This window comes from Leuciscus leuciscus (assembly GCF_965113295.1).
Source record: "Leuciscus leuciscus genome assembly, chromosome: 13".
In the NCBI taxonomy this organism is placed as follows: Eukaryota; Metazoa; Chordata; class Actinopteri; order Cypriniformes; family Leuciscidae; genus Leuciscus; species Leuciscus leuciscus.
Window position 1 is genome coordinate 27,956,717 of NC_138737.1, and position 13,100 is coordinate 27,969,816.

At 41.0% G+C, this 13,100-nt stretch overlaps 1 long non-coding RNA gene across 1 annotated transcript in view; it reads left to right on the forward strand.

Moving 5' to 3' along the window:
- Positions 1-13,100, forward strand: part of LOC309512292 — a 101,274-nt gene that overhangs the window by 53,510 nt on the left and 34,664 nt on the right. The window lies entirely within an intron of this gene.

Below are 13,100 nucleotides of genomic sequence, written 5' to 3' on the forward strand. Positions count from 1 at the left end.
CCTGGAAAATCAGAAGCCTCGAAAAAAGGTTATTACTGGTTACGGTTCTGACATCACAAGCCAAAATCTCCGGTTTCACCGTCTACATGACAACACTGCAAACAGAGTTTCTAAAAATCTTCACCCTGGCAGGAGTTTTTTAAAAGTTCGGTTTCAGTGCTATACTGCATTTGCGTGTGGATGAATGGCCAAACCGCATAGAAAAAGCTGTGGTTTTGAAAATATCCATGTTCGTGTGGCCCACTGCGTGACCCAAATAGTTCAATATTCTCAACTCTCCCCGGCTCCCTGCCCTGCTGTGTTGGAGTGGTATAGCAGAGAGAACGGTTTCACTTTATTTTGATGGTCCCTTTAACACATTCTGTTGTCTAGAAGTAACATTGCACCTACATGTCTACTAACTCTCATTAGAGTATTAGTAGAGTATTAGTAGACTGGTAGGGTTAGAATAAGTTGACATGTAATTGCAAAGTTACTTATAGTCAGTAGAGTGTCTGTTGGAGGATCACAATAAAGAGTTATCAGATATTAAGCAGACAGTACACTAATACTCTAATGAGAGTTAGTTGACATGTAGTTGCAAAGTTACTTATAGTCAACAGAATGTTCAAAAGGGACCATCAAAATAAAGTGTTACCGAGAGAACAACAGGATCTTCAATGTAGCCCTGGGCAAGGTAGCCTATGTCTTAATGCTTAAGCTTTAAAACTGCATAACATAATGCACAGTAATAGAGAAATTAAAAATGCGTTCATAAATCCTACACCACTTTAATGTCAATTTACTTTTCTTCACTACATTCATGCATGCAAATTATAATTATTCAATTCCGGCCAGCTACCTGGCCACTTTCATGTTGCAAAACTTGTTAAATAACAAAAAAATGTATCATCAATTGCTTTTAATATTTTGTTAAACTGATGGTAATGTACTTCGAAAATTCCAATTTTCATTCAGTTTAGAAAGTAATTGTTGCATTTCATGTATTTCTAATAAATCGTGTTGTCTTATGCCTAGTTGCTGTTTTTCACAAACTGTAAGTAGCCAAAGCCGCGGAAATACTGAATTATTGCTTCTGAAAATGTTAATGCATCATACTGAAATGCTTTTTATTATGTTATTAGACCATGGTAATGGTACTACACTTGTACCAACAAAAACAACACTTCTTTTACTTTATACTTTTCATTGTATTATACTCTCATGTTCTTACTTTAATGATCTGTTTCTAAAGAACGGGTCTAATTTTCTTAAATACTTTATACAAATTATGTGAAAGGTTCTATCCATTTGCTGGACATATAATCTGATGGCATTTTATCAGGAACTAATTTGAAAATAATATTCCCCATTTTGTAACCGAGCTGTTCCCCTTCAAAAGCTACAATTGATGCTGCGCTGATCAGCGCATTGGGAACGTCTTTAACGTGACCAGCTGTGAATATGTGTGCAACACGTCAATGAAATTGACCAGAACTTTTATAGCCTCGGACGGTGACATCATCGGAGCGCGCACGAGCGTGCCGCGAGGCTATAAATAGATGAGCCACAGCTGCATCGACAGGTCTTTTGTCTTCAGACCATTCTGTGAATGTGTGCCTCACAAGCTGTTCAACACTCTCTTTCTCTCTCTGATTTTCTCGAAGCGCGCTCCGGCGCTTCTTCGGGTCATACGGGGGACGATGAATCTCTTGGTTCTGCGGACTTCGAGCAGCCTACCTCTGTGCGTTCCTCGCATGATGATAAATCCGTCGAGGAATTACTCGAGGTGGTAACTCGCGCGGTGGCCAGATTACAACTAGACTGGCTACGTGAACAAGTGACCCCCAAACGATCCAAGTTAGAGGATAGGTTTCTGTCTGGTGGCCAGCGAGAGGGACCACAAAATCAGTCTCTCCCCTTCTTCGAGGACCTCCATGATGAATTAACCCGTTAATGGAGGAAACCTTATACTTCTCGTGGCTTTGTGCCTTAAACGTCGACATTTGTGACAATCGTGGGTGCGAAGGCACGGGAGTATATGGCGATGCCACAGGTCGAAGAGACGCTCGCGGGCTATCTCTCACCTGGCTCGGCATCGTCGTTGAAGAAACCGTCTCTCCCCTCAAAGCCTTGTAGAACCACCTCAACGCTTGTGGGGAAAGCCTATCAAGCAGCAGGTCAGGCTGGTGATGCACTGCACACCATGGCGGTGTTACAGGTGTACCACGCTGACCTGTTGAAAGACCTGAGTGCGGGTGGTGCCATCAACGAGGAGTCATTCACGGAGCTTCGTCGGGCCACAGATCTGTCTCCCTGTGCAACCAAGCAAACGGCCCGTGCCATCGGCCGTTCTATGTCTGCTTTGGTTAGCACGGAGAGGCACCTGTTCAGTTCAGTTCAGTTCTAGTTGATTGTCATATGCATATTAGTACAGAGTACCACAGCAAAGGTTTAACCTGTGGCTAAACCTCACGGGCATCAAGGATAAGGATCGTGTATTCCTACTTGATGCCCTGGTCTCACCTCCTGGCCTGTTTGGTGACTTGGTAAACACAGTTGTCACCAGGTTTCGGGAGGTGAAAAAACACGAGGAAGCTTTTGTGCAATTTCTTCCTTGCCGCACTCAGGGGGAGGGGCTGTCGGCCACCTAGTCCCTCCCTGGTCCTTCAACATGACAGGCACAAAAGCAGAGTGTGGCGAGCCGCGCTCCCCCTTGTAAAGATTGGGGACTGACTCGTCGCACTCAGCAGCATCCATGGCAAGACCTCCGGACCATCATCTCTAAAAGGAAGAAGTCCTGATGGTCTTGCGCCCAGCCCTGTGGGGATAGCCCCCCTCGGGACGGGTCGTGCAAAACATCTTCTCGCCCCTTCCCGATATTCCCACGAAAGCTCTGTACCATCCCAGCCGCCTCTGGTGTTTCGGGGGGCAGCAGTTTCCAGCGAAATGTTAAGTGTTCCGTCGCTTCCTGCTATCATCCAGGACACGGGACATCCAACATCCCCTCAGCGGGAAGTATCAAAACTGGTACCCATTTCAGAGAGTCTGGCAGCGTGGAAACTTCTGCCAGGCATTTCTGCATGGGTGCTGAGCACAGTAGAAATAGGATACAGAATCCAATTTATTCGTCATCCTCCGCGTTTCAACGGTGTGGTCCGTGAAGCCGGAGTCACATGTACTGTCACAAGAGCATGTACTGTCACAAGAGCTGTCTCTTCTGGTCAAGGAGGCCATAGAAAATGTTCCTCTTATAGAGAGAGAGTCAGGCTATTACAGCAGATACTTCCTGGTTCCCAAAAATGATGGGGGGTTGCGTCCAATCTTAGATCTTCGAGGCTTAAACTGTACAGTCAAAGCACTCATGTTACCTGTCAAGACGGTCATGCCGCAAATTCAACATCACGATTGGTTCGTCACGATCGATCTCAAGAACGCATAATTTCATATAGAAATATTGCCACACATTTCTGAGGTTCGCTTTCGGGGGTGAAGTGTACCAATTTCATTTGTCTGGGGATATTAAGGGAATGTAACATTTACAAACTTCTATAACCAAATTAGGATATAGCCTGCAATTTAGACAGTGGTAAGTAGTGAATAGGAGAACACCACAAATTCAAAGAGAGAAAGGACATTTATTTGTTTTAACCCCCAACCAATATAACAAGAAATATACTTTAAAGGTGTTCAAAATATATTTACAATTGACAATAAACAAGAAGTAAAAAGAAAACTTTGGAATAATTTAAATAAACTCACCAAATGGAATAAAGAGAGCACAAGTGTTGCCAAATAAAATAACTAAATAAAACAAAATTATTCTACTTAAGGGATTTAAATCTAACCTAGAATAATCAAAAAGCAACATCTTCAGCGTGCTACTCGCACGCCAGCTCCATCCGGGTATCCTCTTCCAACTGCTCCGCACCCATCAGTCGGCCCCCTGGAGTCGCCAGCCCTGCCTCCACCATGGCTCCTCCCTCTGTCTGCTCCGCCCTGGTCCCTCCTGCCTTCTGTCTGCCCTTCACCTGCTCTTCATCCTCTTCCTGAGGGGGAGGTACTGTCACACACCTCAACGGCACTACATTTCCCAACATTCCAAATGATTCCCACCACTCAATCAGCCATCACCTGATCACCTGCACGTCATTATCACTGTATTTAAGTTCCTCCTTGTGTTCACTTCTTTGTCCGGTATTGTTTGTGTTGCACTGTCTCGCATTGTTGGCTCTTTTGTTAGTACTTGTTTAATAAACCTTGGATTTATCTTCATCTTCGTCTTCTGTGGATATCAGCATCCCACATATCATCTGACTGCAAGTCGAAGATTCCAAGGTGAAACCAATAGGAGAGCACAGCGAGGAAGGGGCAATGCGTGAGAGGATGTGCCAGAAATTTTCACTTTAGCTAGCGTTACAAACAGCCTTTATATTTTCAAATAATGTAATTCAAATAATGTAAATGACTATGTTCAATGAATAGGAAAGCCTATTTTCAGATCTTCTTTAATCCACTTCATCAGGAAATTATTTATCAGGAACATTTTACTGGGGCACAGCAAGATTTTACTGGGGCTAGTGCCCTAGTAAAAAATACTCACTGGAGTAATCTGTTTCGCCAGTATGATATTATTAGAGTTTCAACTGAGGGCGCTCTTGCTTTCGTTTGAGGGTGATTATGTTTAAATTTGACTTTGTGAATTTTTTTTTAACCAGTGTTTAAATTTTTCAACCAACAATTATGTGTGATCAAACATTAATTGGTGGACCCCCTGCAGTACCGCTGCAGGCCCCCAGTTGAAGACACTTACGGTAGTCTAGTAATGAAAGTGTGCATGGTTACGTGCTTACGTCGCACATGTTCCAGCACCCACTGTCACGGATGAAAATGTTATTTTAACATAATTTGGGAAAAATACTTTGTATTTGTATAAGTTGTTAAATAACTGGCTGTTTATTAATGCAATTGTTACAGGTCCCGGCTCAGGAGACCCAGCTGACAGATTACTGTAAAACAGGATAAAGTGAGGAGAATGGGAGAGTCACGTCTGGCTTTTACAGCTCTTCTGCTGATATAAGAAAGCATGCGCAGCTCGCTGTACTGTTTGCGTCTTCCCAGAATGACAAAATAAGAGTCCCTTTTTTTCATTTGTCCATATAGTTCAATAGACACTCGATAATTTGCATATCAACACTGCATAACGAAAATAAAGCAACACAATCAGTGAATAACAATAGTCAGGGAAAGAAAAAGAAAACACAACTGTGTAGATACTTTGTGTGTGTCACACTCTCCCTGACAAAATAAGAAAAGCTCCAGTGTTCAACCTCTTATCTCCAACATGTGCAATTAACACACAGGCACTGTGAAATGGTAAGGTATGTGAGCAGTGATCCTCAACCAATATCTTTCCCTGCTACTTTTCTCATCTGAGTCTGTCAAGTCACTGTCTCCAATGTTCTCTTTGTTGGATGTCTGACTTTGCAAGAAGTCTTTCTTTGATCTTCCAGGATGGGTTGGTTGTCCCTGGTCCATTCTACTGGCATCCTGAAGGGAACTTGAGGGCCTTCAACTTTCTTCCTGCTGTGAGGGTCCCGTGCTGTCTCAGGCTTCGCCTGCAGCAACTCATACAAAGGTTTCTTTTCTTTCCTCGTGTTTAACCCATGTTCTTCTGATCTTGATTTGGGTTCTTTCGTCTGTTCGTCTACATGTTTACTTGTCTGTCTGATTATTCCATTGTCGGTAAAACTACTCTACTCAAGAAATGCTTTTTTCGTTCCTAAGATTTTAAACTCAAATGTTTGTCCAGGCTCCTCTGGATGAGTTCTGACCAATTAAACACTGTCTTTATTTTAGAGGTGGCATTTTCTTCCCCTCTCATCGTAAATCATGCCTTGTCTGTGATCTCACACTCTAGCAGAGAGTACAGTGAGAACAGTTTAGACATAATTCCTATTATAAGTATACAAAACATTTTACACAGATTTCAATCAGGCCATGTTCTGTATTATTAATATACGATCGTACTAATAGGAAACAAGACACACTTTCATTCAAACATCTAATGGTTATAACAATTGCATGACATATACGTGATCTGAGCATAACAGTCACATATACAGTGGGGGAAATAATTATTTGATCCCCTGCTGATTTTGTAAGTTTTCCCACTTACAAAGAAATGAAGGGTCTATAATTTGTATGGTAGGTTTATTTTAACAGAAAAACACATTATATAAAGGTTGTAAATTATGGAAGCTTGTTTCCGCCACAGAAAAAAAAAATAAAAAAAAAAATTGCGACTTTTTATCTCACAATTCTGACTTTTTTTCTCAGAATTGCGAGATATGAAGTCAGAATTGTGAGAAAAAATGTCAGAATTGCGTGATATAAAGTCAGAATTGCGAGATATAAAGTCAGAATTCTGACTTTTTTTCTCGCAATTGCGACTTTATATCACGCAATTCTGACTTTATAAAACATAATTGCGAGATATAAAGTCAAAATTGCGTGTTATAAAGTCAGAATTGCGAGATATAAAGTCAGAATTGTGTGTTATAAAGTCAGAATTGCGTGAAATAAAGTCGCAATTGCGTGTTATAAAGTCAGAATTGCGAGATATAAAGTCAGAATTCTGACTTTTTTACTCGCAATTGCGACTTTATATCACGCAATTCTGACTTTATATCTCGCAATTGGGAGATATAAAGTCAGAATTGCGTGTTATAAAGTCAGAATTGTGAGATATAAACTATTCTGAGGTAAAAAAAAAAGAAAACTCCGTCTTTTTTCCCCCTTAGAATTGGACTTTATAATCTCACAATTCTGACTTTATAACACGCAATTGCGACTTTATATCATGCAATTCTGACTTTATATCTCCCAATTGCGAGATATAAAGTCAGAATTCCGTGATATAAAGTCGCAATTGCGAGTAAAAAAGTCAGAATTCTGACTTTATATCTCGCAATTCTGACTTTATAACACGCAATTGCGACTTTATATCTCACAATTCTGACTTTATATCACGCAATTCTGACTTTTTTTCTCAGAATTCTGACTTTATATCTCGCAATTGCGACTTTATTTCTCAGAATTGCGACTTTATATCTCACAATTCTGACTTAATATCTCGCAATTCTGAGAAAAAAAGTCAGAATTGTGAGATAAAAAGTCGCAATTTTTTTAATTAATTTTTTTCAGTGGCGGAAACAAGCTTCCATAGTAAATTGATTAGCATTTGATTGAGTGAAATAAGTTTTTGATCCCCTACCAACCAGCAAAAATTCTGCCTCCCACAGATTGGTTATTTGCCCATGTGAAACACAGATTAGTCCTGTCACTTTAAGAAAGTACTCCTAATGTCAGCTCATAATGTGTATAAAAGAAACCTGTCCACAGAATCTGTATCTTTCATTCCATCCTCTCCACCACCATGGGCAAGACCAAAGAGCTGTCAAAGGACATCAGGGACAAGATTGGAGACCTGCACAAGGCTGGAATGGGCTACAAGACCATCAGCAAGAAGCTTGGTGAGAAGGAGACAACTGTTGGTGTCATTATTCGGAAATGGAAGAAATACAAAATAACCATCAATCTCCCTCGGTCTGGAGCTCCATGCAAGATCTCGCCTCAGGCCCGTCTGAAGTTTGCCAATGAACATCTAATGATTCAGAGAAGTCTTGGGAGGAAGTGCTGTCAGATGAGACCAAAATTGAGCTCTTTGGCATCAACTCAACTCGTCGTGTTAAGAAACCTTAAGGATTTAGAGAGGATCTGTAAAGAGGAATGGACCAAAATCCCTCCTGAGATGTGTGCAAACCTGATGACCAACTACAAGAAACGTCTTACCTCTGTGCTTGCCAACAAGGGTTTCTCCACTAAGTACTAAATTATGTTTTGCTTGGGGATCAAATACTTATTTCACTCACTGAAATGCAAATCAATTTATAACATATATATTATGTGTTTTTTTCTGGATGTTTTGGTTGATATTCTGTCTCTATCCATTAAAATAAACCTACCATAAAAATGATAGACCCTTCATTTCTTTGTAAGTGGGCGAACTTACAAAATCAGCAGGGGATCAAATAATTATTTCCCCCCACTGTATAGGTCGTAGACATGATATAGAATTATGTAGTTATATAGTTGAACGATGTTTGATTATAAGTCCGTCAAGAATTGTTTTGGGATGATTTTATGTATTTTGATATGTCTCAGTCTGGTTTTAAGAGATTTCAACCCTGGGGTCGTTCAGAGTTCCTAAAGGAGAAGATCTGTTTTGTATATCTGTCGTGGGATCAAACAACCTCTGCCATTATCTTGGTCGGGCTCAAGCTGTGCCATCTCTGAGCCAATCCATCTTTTCCAAACTATCTAACGTTGACAACGTTCTTCCTTTATCTAGGCTCATCTATTTGAAACTACATGGCCATAAAGTATGGCAGCTGGGGGTTTCGTTGGTTAGCTTAGACTAGTTGGAGCCTGGATTTTATGGATGGCTGATTTGGGGGTCTGGAGTGTTGAGTTTTGTGTGGAATTATGTTTGAACAAATCATATGGAAGATTCATTTGTGTTTGGTTCGCCCTTAAATTCTACACTGTGTCACTTGGCAGGGTCCCATCCTCCACTGTGCTATTTCCAATGGGCATGGAAAAACAAGGGTCACTTTGGGGTTGTATCTCTAAGAGTCTCTCTCCAATATCCAAACATCTTAAATTATCACTATTTTCATGAGGCTCGGACAAGACCACAGAGTCAGACTGTGCCATCTTTGAAGGGATTCAGCACTTCACCCAAGCCACCTGCCCTGCCCGGATAACTACTCCTCTCAGACCAACTTTCAAGTGCCCATCTCGATCATCTTCTTCAGCAGCTTGGACCACCTTGACTAAAGTTTGTGCTTTTTTTGCGAGGGATATCAATGACTCCAGCCAGTAGTGGTCTCTCAATTGGCATCTTATTCAACAGGAATATAATAGATAGACTTGGGTCCTCAATTTCCTAGCAGGTTGACTGTGATAACTGCCAAGCCTCCAAATGGGATAAGGTCTCCATTTAAAGCATAGACTTTCAGATCATCTTGACACCCAAGAAGCTCTCAAAGCGGCCTCACCTCAACACTTGGCAGGTATTTTTCTTGCTCGGTCCACCATACTAACTTGGGCACCTGTGTCAAGCAATGCCCCCACTTCAGGCAGTTCAAGTTGCACTGGGTCAGAGTTTTGCGTCCGATTAGCTTAATTATGGTGTTGTTTTTGGTCTTACCAAACACTTGCTCTGACTTCTGGACCTTACCTCACTTATTGATGTGTTTGTTTGTCTCTGATGTGTGTTCTTGTCCACTTCTTCCTCTCTAGGCCTGGCCGGCTTTGGGGGAGTAACGTCTGGTTGGGGCATTTGCTGTGCGGTCACTGGTTGCCCCTTTGCAATGGCCGGTTTTCGTTTCCCTGCTGCTGAGGTCGCCGTAGGCACCCCACTGCCCAATGCCCATCCTCGCCACAGATGAAACAGAGTGTACAGTCCTGTCGCCCTTCGTACTGTTCATACTGGCATGGAGTGATGTATGGCATCTACCATGCTGGTTAGAGCATCTGATCATTCAGACCTTTGTGTGGAGCAGACCCTTTGGCAGCTTTCACATCCCCCATCTGTTTCATTGTTAACTTGGGCACTGCTAGCAATGGATGGTTTTGCTCTGGTTGGTGGGCCTCTCATTCTCGTCACTTATGATTTACATAACATGCCTGAGGATAGCGTTGTCAGTTACATCACTGTAGGCCAGCAAGGGTTTCAGCTCGCTATGAATATATTTACACCGGTGGCTTAGGCCCTGGTAAAAAGTGTGTAAGAACACATCCTGCACAGTAGAAGCATTATACTTCCTGTCTGAATTACTACTTGTATTAGTATTTGTTTCAACCCTATGACTCTGTATAGGAACTGCTGAGAGGTTTCGTGATCACTCTGCTTGGTGCAGATGAGTTCTTGGCACAGCTCTGTGCTATTTCGGTCCCCCAAGTGTGATTGTAAGAACCCTCTTAGCTCAGCTAGTCATGTTGTCTGTGTTCATCAGCATATCTTATAAAATGCCTGGCTTGATAATTCACAGCACCCTTCTGACAATGACGGCATCTCTGAAGTTCTCTTTCAGGCCGCTGTCTATTTGCCTGCACACAATGTTGTATGTGATGTCTGACGGGGGGTCCACAATCTGGCCTCCATGTATCTTAAAAGTGTGGGGCTGGATATACTGAAACCCCCCATAGGGAATGCAAAGTCATGAGCTACACGTTTGGGCTGCTCATTCTGGTTCACGTGCCACCTGCCTCTAGCCCCAGTGCCACCTGGTCTCGCAGTAGATGCAGCAGCCACCGGCCTCTAGCCCCAGCGCCAACTGGTCTCACAGTAGATGCAGCAGGCACCGGTCTCTAGCCCCAGCACCACATTGTCCCATGGTCCTGGAATCTTTGGATCGGCCTCCAAGCATAGCATGGAGTGGATCCCAGACTAGCCCCCAAGAATCTCTTGCAGGCCCCGGCTCTGGAGACTCAGCTGACAGATTACTGTAAAACAGGATAAAGTGAGGAAAATGGGAGAGTCGCGTCTGTCTTTTACAGCTCCTCTGCTGATATGAGGAAGCATGCGCAGTTTGCTGTTCTGTTTGCGACTCCCCAGAATGACAAAATAAGAAACCCTTTTTTTTTTTCATTTTGTCCATATAGTTCAATAGACATTTGTTAATTTGCATATCAACACTGCATAAAGGAAATAAAGCACAATCAGTGAATAACAATAAATAAATAAAAAACATCACGGTGTACATACTTTCTTTGTATCACAATACAATGACAATGAACGACAACCATCTGTAGTCCCCCAGTGGCTTACATTGTTGGCAGTTTAGTGTTAAGTGATTAATTTACACGAAAACAAAAGATAACATGTATGCCTTAATCTCAGAAAACATTATATTTGTCTTACATTTCATAATAAACTCAGACAAGCTTAGTGCCGACTCGTTTTCCGTAATTTCTTATTTGAAAATGGGAATGTGTGCAAAGGATTGTGGGTGATTGAAGGATGTATCCTTGAAAATTAGCTAAATGACAGGACACGTAACGAAGGCTGCCTTCCAAGGATCCTTGAAATTGAGACGTTATTTGATGGAGCTGGATGACGTGGCAGCCGAGATATGCAGCCTCAATAGGACGCAGCCTTCAAATTGAGACACACCCAAAGTTTTTTTCTGACTCAGAATCTAATTAATTTAAATGACAGCAGAATGTTTTCCTCAACATCTCGCAATTTCGGGGCACATGAGTTCCCGAGCATAATGCATGATGGGATACGCTTAGCCAGATAGTGTGGGTTTAGTGTGCATTAAGGTCACTGCACTTTGGCATTTTTAAGATATGGGACAGTCTTGCGCACTTACTTCCTGTCGCGTGCACGTGCTCTCAAGTGGCCAAGACCGCAAGTGTGGGTATTTGAACAGGGCATTTGTGAGTTCAGGTCCTGAGAGATGGTATAGGCCAGCAACCTGAATGACTCCACTGCTGCCACAGTGCTGTTCATGATGGAGAGTGGGGGCAGTGCGAGGGAATTTCTCCTGAAGTTCACTATAATCTCCACTGTTTTGTAACATGTAGCCTAACTGTCATTATGAATAATGTCTTTACTTCATATGAAAATACTGAGATCTACGAGTACTGTTATAATGAATGACTCTGTAAAACAATCATAAGCTGCACATTTAGTACACAGAAAGGAAATGAAACATTAAAAAACATTACATTACAAAAAATTGCGTTTTAGACGTGTTTTGTTTTGCTCTATCCTCTGCGCTTCCGCATTCGTCAATGCCTCATGCATCAGTTCAAGAGTTACTCTTTTGCCGTAAATCGATGCGTACAACCGTCTTTCGGAAGCCATCAATTTCAGTTGATAAACTTTTAAATATGGATATTTTTCCCACAAAAACGCATCGTTTCACTTCATAAGGCCTTTATTAACCCCCCGGAGCCGAGTGGAGAACTTTAAGGATGGATGCACTTTTTTGGCCTTCAAAATCATATTCTCCATTCACTGCCATTATAAAGCTGGCTGAAAGATCCAGGACATTTTTTTATTTAACTATGATTCTATTCGTCTGAAAAAAGAAAGTCATATACACCTAGGATGGCTTGCGGGTAAGTAAATCATGGGGTAATTTTCATTTTTGGGTGAACCACTGGACCTTTTAGACCCACTAGTTAATCAAGGGGTAATAAGTATCAGTCTTTTCAGATTCAAATTAGACTGACTTTAAAAAGATATGACCAGCCTTGAAAAAAAATGAATGACTAATATGTAATACTAGTCTAAAAAAATTATGCAACCAGCCACAAAACTTGTAAGCTAGTCAGGCTAGGAGACCAGCCAAGACCAGTAGCCAGTAACTTTGTTTTTGTTAGAAAAACAAAGTTTACAAAATTACTTTTTAGACTGAGGAAGATACATCAGCCTTAAAAAGTTCTTAGATATATTGTCATTCAAAAGTTTGGGGTCGGTAATAAAAAAAAATCCCCCAAAATTATAATGTACTCTGTAATATAGTATGTCTCTTATACTCCCATGGGTTGCATTTATTTGATCAAAATACAGTAAAAATTATATTATGAAACATTATTGCAATTTAAATGAACTGTTTTCTATTCTAATATATTTTAAATGTAATTTATTCATGCAAAAACAAAATTGAATTTTCAGCATCATTACTCCAGTCTTAATTGTCACATGATCCTTCAAAATCATTCTAATGGTGATTTTGGTACTCAAGAAACAGATCTTATTATTATCAATGTTGAAAACCTGCTGCTTAATATTTTTTATACATTTTTCCAGATGAACAGCAAGTTCAAAATAACAGTATTTGAAATAGAATTGTTTTTGCAACAATGTTGAAAAAAAATCTTTGCTATCATTTCTATCAATTTAATGTATCCTTGCTGATTATCCTGTTAATCTGTAAATCTATTTTAAATCTTTTAATATGAAACACATGAACTAAAACAGACAGGCAACACTTTTTCTTTTTTCTATCAGCCAGAGTTGAATCTCAGTTGTGGCCCAT